Source organism: Sminthopsis crassicaudata, chromosome 2, assembly GCF_048593235.1.
Source record: "Sminthopsis crassicaudata isolate SCR6 chromosome 2, ASM4859323v1, whole genome shotgun sequence".
NCBI lineage: Eukaryota > Metazoa > Chordata > Mammalia > Dasyuromorphia > Dasyuridae > Sminthopsis > Sminthopsis crassicaudata.
In genome coordinates, this window is record NC_133618.1 from 293,085,639 (window position 1) to 293,096,370 (window position 10,732).

Here is a 10,732-nt window from a genome sequence, read left to right on the forward strand (position 1 = left end):
ACTTCAATTAACCAAACATCTATTGGAACTTTCTCTTCCAAAAATAGAGCAGCTAACAAGTTTGTTATTTGCCTTAATGATAGTTTCATCTTCTAAAAGATAAAGGAATCAGCAAGAGAAAATTCTATTCTGGATCTGATTCCCATGTAACATGGAGCAATTTAGTTGCTAGAATAATTTTTTAAATCTAATTTTTATTTTTTCAATACACATTTCTTTATGAATCATGTTAAGAGAGAAGAATCAGAATAAAAGAAAAAAACTACTGGAAAGGGGGGAAAAAAACAGAAAAAAGAAGTGAACATAGCATGTGTTGATTTACATTCAATCTCCATAGTTCTCTTTCTGTATGCAGATTTTCAGCTCATTTTAAAAATGAGGAAACTGAGGCAAATGGGGTTAAGTGAATTACCCAAGATCACACATCTATTAAGTTTCTGATGTCATATTTGAACTCAGGTCTTCAAGTCAGAGGACTTGAATTCAAACCCTACCTAGGTGATATTTTAGACAAGTTATTTAGCCTTTGTCCTGTTTCTTCATTTGTAAATAAAGGAGTTAAGTTTTTGAGGTCCCTTCCAGCTCTAGGATCCTAAATCTTTTCCAACTTTGTGTCTAAACTCCAAAAAAGTTAGAACTATGTATCTAAACTATGTATACATCCCCCAGGACAATGCTCTGCCCAACTGAGTTCTTAACTAATCTGCCCCCAGATCTACATATCCAGCCCTTGCCTGTCTTTCTAAGCTCTAGCTCCATCACTAACTACCTATTAGATATTTAAAAAAAAATAACTCCCCATCTTAACCCCCAAATGCATGCATTTTGTAGACCCTGCCATTATTGTCAAGAGCACCACCATTCTTTCAGTCCCTCAGGTGCACAACCTGAGTATCAAACTTGGGTCGTTTCTCCCATTTGCCCCCCAGATCCAACCAGTCACCACATCTTGTTGTTTCCATCTCCATAACATCTCTCACAAACATCCCTTCCTCTCTGTACATCCAATCACCTCCATAATGCAAGCCCTCATTACCTCTCACCTAGATTACGTCAATAGGCTTCTAATTGGTCTCTCTGCCTCAAACCTCTTCCTTCTGGAGTCCATACCATTGCTGCTATAGTGATTTTCCTAAAACACCAGTCTACCTAGTCAGTCTCTCCTCAGTAAACACCAGTGGGTCCTTTTTAAATATAAACTTTTGAGTGGTATTTAAAGCTTCCTACCACCCAATTCCTTCTCATTTTTCCCTTCCAGCCTTCTTCCATTATTGCTAGTGATACCCTGTCTGTGGCTTTCTTGCTGCTCCTGAGACATGGGACTCCTCCATCTCTCTGGACCATCTTGAGGCTTCGCCTCACTTCTGTCACTATGACTCTCCTGGTACCCAGAGAAACTATGCTCTCCTTTTACATGAAGTTTTCTTCATTCCCCCATTCTAATGCCCACTTCCAAACTAAGTTTTACATTTCTTATAAAAATTCCACATGCACTTCTAAATGTGATTGTTGCCTCCCCCAGTGGAACATAAGCTCCTTTAAAATAAGGATTGTTTCATTCATCCTGTTATACCTATCCGGATGGTGCTTGGCACACAGCAGGGGTTTAATAACCTGCTTACTGGTTAAGATTTGTTATGTCCTTTTTAATCTCTACTACTGAGTTGCAGTGGGAGGGAGAAGGTTCGTCCTTGTCAAGGTCATCAATGACCTCTCAGTCACTAAAATGGATGACCTTTTTCTCAGTCCTACTTTAGTCATTGACACCGCTGACCATCCCCTTCTCCTAAATCCTCTTTCTCAGGTCTTCATGAAAGTTCACTCTTAGCCTTTCTTGATCCTCCCAAATGCTAGACTCTTCTCTCATTCACTTGTCTTTAATTTGTCCACATTTATCTTTTTGTCATGTACTTGTTTGCATATTGTCTCCCCACTTTGGAATGTGCGTATTTTGAGAACAGGGACCATCTTTTGCCTTTCTTTGTATCCCCAGTGTCCTGCACATAGTTGGTGCTTAATAAATGTTCATGACTATTTCTTCTATGCCTTCTCAGTTTTCTTTGCTCCTTTGACACTTTGCATATATTTTGCATTTAGTTATCTGTGTGCATGTCCTTCCCCTCTAGTAAAATGTAAACTCTTTGGGGACAGAGAATTTTTCTTTTTATTTATTTATTATTATCAGTCACTGGGCTAAGCCCTAGGGACTCAGTCAGCACAAAGCTTAATTTATTGAACCCTTACTTTATGCTAGATATTGCCCTAAACCAATGGTCCTCAAACTTTTTAAATAGGGGGCCAGTTCACCGACCCTCAGACTGTGGAAGGCCGGACTATAGTAAAAACAAAAGCTCATGCTCTGTCTCCACCCCTCAGCCCATTTGCCATAACCCGATGGGCCCATAAACGTCCTCAGTGGGCAGCATATGACCCGAGGGCTGTAGTTTGAGAACCCCTGCAAAAATCCGTAAGATACTTTAACAGATTTGAAACAGTCACCACTCTCAAGAAAATTTTCCTTACTATACCATAGATAGTTATATAATAATAATAATGTTAGCATTTAATTACTTTTTTTAAGACTTGCAAACTATTTTATAAATAGTTATAAATAAGATCATTTGATCTTCCCAACTACTTTGAGGGCCAAGTGCTATTATCATCCTCCTTTTACAGATGAGGAAACTGAGGCACATAGAGGTTAAGTGATTAACCCAAGATTGATACAATAATAAAAGAAATGAACTATACAAAGAAAAATGAGCTCACTCCAATGAGGGGCTGAGAGTAATATGTCACTCTTGAACAGGAATACTATCCCCAGCCTTGGACAAACTAGACAAAAAATACACTCAAGCCTGGAGTAGCAATACCAGAATGAGGAAAATGTTAATCCTAACTTCCATCTGCCCCGTACTTGACAAGGAAATAGAAAAGGGGGAGGGGGAGCTGGGATCTCCCCAGTTTTAATAATTGGCTATTAGTAGGAAAGAGAAATGACTTTTTCTCATTTCATTCATAAGCCCATAAGAGATTTGCCCAAAATTGGTAAGTGGTTTATCAAACTTTTAACAATTTACAGAACATCTTCCTCACAATAACTCTTATGAGGTGGGCAGCATAAACATTATTATATTACAGATGGGGAAACAGAATCAGAGTGAGTATGATTTGCTCAGTGTCACAAAAATGGGAAAGACAGAGTCTGAATTTTAACCTTGGTCTTCTGAGAAGGCAAAAAACCAAAACAAAAACGCCATGTTGTTGGGGTTAAAAACCCAGAAACTTCAATTGATCAGAGGACTTGAGAGTTTTCCATGTTTGGGGACTCACTGAAACTGGAGCTCTAAATACTGCATTTTTCTGGAGTGAGTCAGGACCACTGACTGTGGAGTAAGAAGAGTCAGGACTCTTCTACTTAGTACCTGGGTGATCTTGCCAAGTGGACCCTCCGCCATTCCAGTTATCTTATCTATAAATGTAGGGGGCTCGCTAGCTAGATGATCTCTCATGTCTCTTCCAGCTCCAAATCCTGTGATTCTTTGAACTGAGCCAGGCAATGCAGACAGTGTTCAGGACGGACAGCAGCGGGGGGCAGTAAATTAGATCTGAAATTGCAACGTGAGCTGACAGCAAACCAAAAAGGCCAAGTCTTCTTTGGGCTGTTTGGGCTGGCATCGCATTACGTTACCCCAGGAGGCTTGGCCCAGCAAAAGCCATGGGGCACGGAGAGGGGGTGGGATACTCATGGGTCCTTGCAATACCAGGAAGTTGAAGGCACATTGGAGGTTTTCCAGCGACAGGCACCCAGCAGCGTCTGGAGCCCAGGGAGTGATTTATGGAGGGTGGAGGGGGAGAATAAAAGGCACCAAGAAGAGCAGGTTGGTTATGGAGAGGAGGGTGGGGGCCTCTGACAAATACTTCCAAGGGCCAAGGACCAGCCTGAGGAGGCTATTGGACATTAGAAATTAGAAAAACATTAGAAATCCTGAATGCCAGTTTGCTGATGATTTGTAACTCCTTCCCTCAGACTCACTAAGATCACTGAGCATTATTTTTTAAAAAAAGGAAAAATAATCCTGTGTGCTTCAGTCCAGCCTGTCTATGGCCTGGCTTAGCAGGACTGCTCACTGCTGTCTTTCTTCCCACTAGTATTTTTCCAAGCTAGGATTTCTAGACACTAGAAGACTGGGTACAGTCCGATCTTGATCCCAAAATAGGTTAGTATCAAATAAGCCCCGAATGGCTGTGAACCCAGAAGCCCTGCCTAGCTAGCTTCATTCACTAGAGATCATCCTGACAAATATTTCAGCATCCCAGTCTCTTGTAAAACGAGAGGCTGAGGAGCCATTTACAAGCCCTTACTTGTTCCTGCTCCTAACAGGAGAACTAAAGTCCCTGTGGATCACACAGATTTTGAGCTGAGTGGCACCTGAGAATCCATCTAGTCCAATGCCTTCATTTTATAGAGTAGGACACTGACTGAGGGGGGATAAAAATGTCATACAGGTATTAAAAAGCAGAGCTGGAATTCTAACCAAGCTCCTGTGATTCCAGACTCCGTGCTTTTCCCATGTAGCCTCTACTGAGTGGCAATGTTTAATTCAACTGAACAACTTTTTATTAGGTACCTACTGTGTACCCTAGTATGGAATCTACATATAGTAGGTTAAAAGAGACTCCATGTTGATTTTCCCTTTTCCTCCCCTCCTTCCCTTCTAAACTGTATCACCTGATCCCTTACTTTGCCTCCCTCCACCTGTTAGCTCCCCATCCTTTGGGTCATTCCCCCTTGATTCAGGTTTATAGACAGAGTTGGCAACTTGTCAGTTGGAATATAGATCTAATACCTCCTACAGATACCCATTACATAGATAATTGACATTCCCATCATTTATCTACTATATGTAGATTCTATTCTAGGGTACTTAATAAGTGCTTATCGATTGAATGAGCAGTCTATTACATCATACCTATGTCATGTGTCTCTCTTCCTCTTCACTCTCAACGTTCTTCCTCTTTTCTCTCCTCCTCCTCCTTCCTGTCCCTCTACTTTTCTCCCCCTCTCTCCGGAATCAGAGCTGAAGGATCTTTAACTCCTGTCCTGAAGATGTTACTCATTCACCTGCACCCATAAGATGTTGGCCAGGAAGGGGAGAATCTAGTTCTGATGGGTTGGGAGCAGATCAGGGTCACCCTGACCAGGAAGCCCGCCCTGAGAGCTCTGAGGTCTCTGAAGGGATACCAAGCACGGGGCTGCTGGCCAGCATCATTTCCAGGTCCAGCCTCCAACAAGCACCGGCTTCCTGAGCCCACTGGCTGGATAAAGCCCCCGGGGGATAGATGGTTTAATCTTCCTTGAGGGCCAGAATCAGCTGGGGGAAGCTGACCCAATTTGGGGGCCTGCGTCTGCCTCTCATTTCCTGAGATCCTAGCTGTGACCGCTTTCCATTCCTTTGTGCCAGTAGCTTTGAAATAATCATGTCATCTTTGCCTTGAACCACAGCTCCAGAAGAACTGAGGAAGGGCCAGCACACCAAGGATCACACTGTGTGGCAGGGGCCCCGCTTTGGGGGATGTTTTTGTCCCCCCCAAAAGTTTAACATACCAAATTCAGGCTATTTTCCCCTGTGGGAAGTTCTCCCTGTTTTTGATACATGCTACCCAACACCAGAGGGAGCTCTGGGAAAGTGCCAGGCTCCATCAGAACAGGCTACCGGCGTCCATTGCTTAGGTCTTTCTGCCTCTGAGTGGTAGGGTTCATCTCTCCAAAAAGTGTGGTCAATGTGGATTCATCCAAACCAGAATACCTCTGTTCTCCCACCCTGGGGGATCTCACCTCCTGCCTGCATGTTCTGACTTGTAATATCACAGTGGAACCTTCCCTTGAGTGACCAGACAAATGTGTTAGAATTTCTTCTTACATAAGCAGAGAATCAATACAAAAATAAAATCATAATATCACAGACTGCATTGCTCAGTTATGTCTGACTCTTCATAAACTCCTTTACGGTTTTCTTGGCAGAGATACTGGAATGCTTTGCCATTTCCTTCTCCAGCCCATTTTATGGATGAGGAAACTGAGGCAAATAGGGTGAAGTGACTTGCCCAGGGCCACAGTTAATTAGTATCTAAGGCTAGATTTGAAGTCTGAAGATGAGTCTCCACTGATGACTCCAGTCCCAACACGCTATCCACTGCATGGCCCAGCTGCCCCATTTAAACATCTACTCCGTGGTCTTATACAATACAGTGTTTCCCAGACTAAGACAATCTGCGTGCAGTCTATAGGCAAAGCCAAACTAAAGAGCTATAGGGTGCATATTAAGGTGCCCCCCCACCTGGAGATGCAACCTTCACCAAGGTCAGATGTCTAGAAACCTCCCTGTGCAGCCAGTGTCATCTGATTATTCTCCTACTGCTTTAATCAGGACTACCTAGGAACCAGCTGGATCCTGCCAGATGCTGAGCCTGTGGCAGGCCCCAACCTCAGACTCTTTTTTCACCAGGCTGGCTCAACACTTTTGGAGGGAGAAGAGTGGAATCAAGAGTAGATTATGCCACAAAGAGGCTCCATGTGGTACTCCGTTCCCCTTCTGACTGTCACCTGGCCCCTTGGCTATGGTTCTATCAAATCAAGGACCAAGACAGACTTTACCTCCTCTACCTTTGGGTCATTCCAACTTGGTTCAGATTTATGGGGAGGACTGACAGTTTGTTAATTGGAATATAGATCTAATACCCCCTACATACAGCCATTATGAAAATAACTGACCTTCCCATCATTAATAAAAATACAAGGCTCTTAAGTGGAACGATGCTGGCCTGTGAGTCAAGAGTCTTGAGTCCCAGCCCCTGCTTCATCTTCGCCTTAGCTGGTTGGGTCTTGGCCAGCTCAGGCACTTCTCTGTGCCTTAATTTCTTCTTTTGTAAATAGAGACTGGACTGCATAAGCCCTAACATTCCCTCCCTCCAGCTCTGACAGCCTCAGAGAGGAGGGGAACATGTTAAACCATTATAATAGCTCATATTTATAAAGCATCTCACTTACATAATCTCGTTGGAGTCTTCACAGTCTTAACAAAGAGGATCTCTTCCCCTTCCTCTCCTCCCCCATTTTATAGTGGAGGAAACTGAAACTCAGAGGCTAATGGATTTTCTTAAAATCATCTAGCTAATAAGCTTCGGGCTTTCGACTTCTGATCTCTTGTTCTTTCCACTAACACCAAACTGTCTGTTATAAGCAGAAATTAGTTTAATAGATTAATGATCAGAGAGCAGGGTTCAATGCCGATCACAGAAACATAGATTTAGAATTGGAAGAGACTATAAAGGGCACTTAATCCCTCCTGTCTTACATAAGGAGAAATTAGTGCCTACAACGGAGCTGAAGTCAATGGCACAGAGAGAATTTGAACTCAATTCCTGACTCGGCGTGAGCTTGTCCATGATGGTGGAGGAGGTAGTCCAGAGGCCATTTGTGGAAGCTAGGGACCCTGGGTGTCAATGATGAGCATTATAAAAGGGAGGTTTGAAGAAGGTCTACTTTAAAAAAAAACAAAAAAGCTCATTGCATTTTGTTTCTATAGATGGAAGAACAGATAAAAAAAAGGGGAGGAAGGAAGGAAGAAACAATGGAAAGAAGGAAGAGAGACAAGAAAGGAGGATGGTAGAGGAAGAAGGGAGAAGAGAAAGAGTGAGGGAGGAAAAGGAGGAAGGTAGGAGGGAGAGAGGGAAGAAGGAAGAAAGGAGAAGAGAGAAGGGGAAAGAAGAAGGGAGGAAAGAAGAAGGGAAGAAAGAATAAAGGCGGCCAGGCAGGGAAGGTGGGAAAAGGGAAGGGCGACACGGGGGCGTTAGGCCCAGGATGGGGGAATTAGGCAGGGAGTTTAATAGCTTTTAAAGGATATAGTCAAGGGTGTGAGTGTTGGGGGGCGACCATAATTAAGCCAATAGGGTTAGGGCAGTGGTGTCAGACTCCAACAGAAATGTGTACCGCTAATTCATACTTAAGCATCCCTGTCAGCCCCATAGTGACTGTGTGAAAATGTAATGTTTGTCGGTGGAACTGTGAATGCAGCAGCCATTCTGGAGAGCGATTTGGAACTACGCCCAAAGAGATGTCAAACTGTGCATAGAGCAAGCAGTGCTACCCCTGGGCTTACATCCCAGAGAGATCTTAAAGGAGGGAAAGGGGCCTGTGTGTGCAGGAATGTTTGTGGCGCCCTCTTTGTAGTGGCCAGAAACTGGAAACTGAGGGGATGCCCATCAACTGGAGAATGGCTGAATAAATTGTGGTATATGAATATTATGGAATATTATTGTTCTGTAAGAAATGACCAGCAGGATGATTTCAGAAAGGCCTGAAGAGACTTACAGGAACTGATGCTGAGTGACATGAGCAGGACCAGGAGATGATTATACACTTCAACAATAATACTGTATGATGATCAATTCTGATGGACGAGGCCCTCTCCAACAAGGAGATGAACCAAATCAGTGCCAGTTGTTCAGTGACGTAGAGATGGAGAGAACCACGGGACAGGGTATGGACCACAACAGCACTCTCTCCCTGTTGTTTCCTGTTTCCTTTTCTTTCCCAGTTTTTCCTTCCTTCTGGATCGGATTTTTCTTGTGCAGCAAGATAACTGTATAAGCATGTGCACATAGATGGATTTAACATGTAGTTTACATTTTAAAAAAAGAAAGCGTTATGTTTCCCAATTACGCTTCATCCTAGTTGGCGCTTCAGCGGGACTCGGGCCGCCGGTTCTGTTCGACAGCCTTGGGTTAGGGGTAGGCAGTGCTGAGAGGCACCAGGCCCGGCCCGATGGGGAATGGGGGGCAGGGCGGCTGGGCCAGCGGGATCAGGTGTAATGGAGAGAGCAGGGGCTCTGCCAGCAGAGGATCGGCCTGGAGCTTCGTAGTCCCCGGGCATTGCAGGAAATCCTTCCGCGTCTCTGCGCCTCAGCGTCCCTAGCTGTGGAAGGGCAGGGTTTGGCCTAAGAAGCTCCCTGACCCAGGCCCCGGTCCTACAGCCACAGCTCCGGGAATGCGGCCGCAGGCCCGGGGCCCAGCCCCGCCTCCTCGGGGAAGAGCAAAGGCCAGAGCCCCCTCCCCCACTGTGCAGGGGCAGAGGCCCCGGGCCGGGCGGCCGAGGCCTAGTTTGCCTGGAAGAGGCCGGTTGGAAGTCCCGGATTTCTTCCTCCCTTCCAAACACTCGCCAGACCGTCAGCTCCAAACCTGAGCGTGCTCCCTCCCCCACCCTCCACCCCATCCCTCTTGGACACCCAGAAACGCGTGTGCGTGCCCGGTCTGCCGGGCCTGGAGAAAGCCAGAGAGGCCGATGCTTTAACGGTCACTTGGAGAATGCCGGGGCTGGCCCAACCCCTCTCGCCCGGCCCCCGGGGAGGCTGGAGGCACCCGAGGCCCAGGGGTCCTCACTCCCCACACACCCCGCCCCCGAGCCAGTTCGGAAGCATCCCGCCTGCCCAGAGGCTGCAAAGCAGCAAGTGCCCAGAGAGGGCGGCCGAGAGCCGGCGCGGGCCTGCTCGGAGCCCCAGGCCCGACCCTCGGGCCCGGCCTCCGCCCTCCCCACGCTCTGCACCCCGTCTCCGGCCCGTCGGTGCCTGCCTCCCTCCTCTCCTCTCGCTGCTGGTTCCTTCTCCATCCCCTCCGGCCCTCCCCCGTCACCTGCCTCTGGCTTCTCCTGCTGTCAACCTCCTCCAATCCTCCTCACCTGTGGTCCTCCAAAGTGCCAGAGGTCCTCCCTGCCGCCCGCCGTCGCTCCTGGTCTGCCGCCCCTCTGCCACGCCCACCCCCACCCCGTCTCTCTCTGTCTCTGTCTCTCTCTGTCTCTGTCTCTCTCTGTCTCTGTCTCTCTCTGTCTCTGTCTCTCTCTGTCTCTGTCTCTCTCTGTCTCTGTCTCTATCTCTGTGTCTCTGTGTCTCTCTCTGTCTGTCTCTCTCTTTCTGTCTCTCCCTTTCTCTCTGTGTCTCTATCTCTGTCTCTCTGTCTCTCTCTCTGTCTCTGTCTCTCTGTCTCTCTCTTTCTATCTCTGTCTCTCTGTCTCTGTCTCTATCTCTCTGTCTCTCTCTCTGTGTCTCTATCTCTGTCTCTCTGTCTCTGTCTCTCTCTGTCTCTGTCTCTCTCTGTCTCTGTCTCTGTCTCTCTTTGTCTCTCTGTCTCTGTCTCTATCTCTGTGTCTCTCTGTCTCTCTGTCTTTCTCTGTCTGTCTCTCTCTTTCTGTCTCTCCCTTTCTCTCTCTGTCTCTCTGTGTCTCTATCTCTGTCTCTCTGTCTCTCTCTGTCTCTCTGTCTGTCTCTCTGTCTCTTTCTATCTCTGTCTCTCTGTCTCTGTCTCTATCTCTCTGTCTCTCTCTGTGTGTCTCTATCTCTATCTCTCTCCCTCCCTCTCCCCCCTTTCTCTTCCTCCCCTTTCTCTCCCTGCCCGGCTGCGCACAGCAGTGCCATGGGGGTTCAGTGGTGACCCTTGTGCTGGGGGGTTGGGCTCAGTGCCCACAGGCCAGATTATAGCCCAGCTCAGTGTACTTTTCAATTGCACCAGACGATTCACACCCAACGGTCTCTTCTCTCCTTAGGATTTTCTCAATAAGCAGCGGGGCTGGGGAGCTATAAATGCATCCTCCCACTGCTTGTTTCAGTCATTTCCTGTTGTTCACCCAGCCCACAGCCCTGCTCCTGCCCTGGATCAGCGTCACTGAGCTATATATTGT

General features: G+C 46.5%; 1 long non-coding RNA gene across 1 annotated transcript; it reads right to left on the reverse strand.

Annotated features, from left to right (window-relative positions):
- Positions 1-7,242: 7,242 nt before the first annotated feature.
- On the reverse strand, positions 7,243-9,822 carry LOC141556141 (uncharacterized). Its single transcript, XR_012486441.1, has 2 exons — positions 9,737-9,822; positions 7,243-8,977 (listed from the first exon to the last, which is right to left on the reverse strand). It is a non-coding gene; the product is annotated as an uncharacterized LOC141556141 (long non-coding RNA).
- Positions 9,823-10,732: the final 910 nt, after the last annotated feature.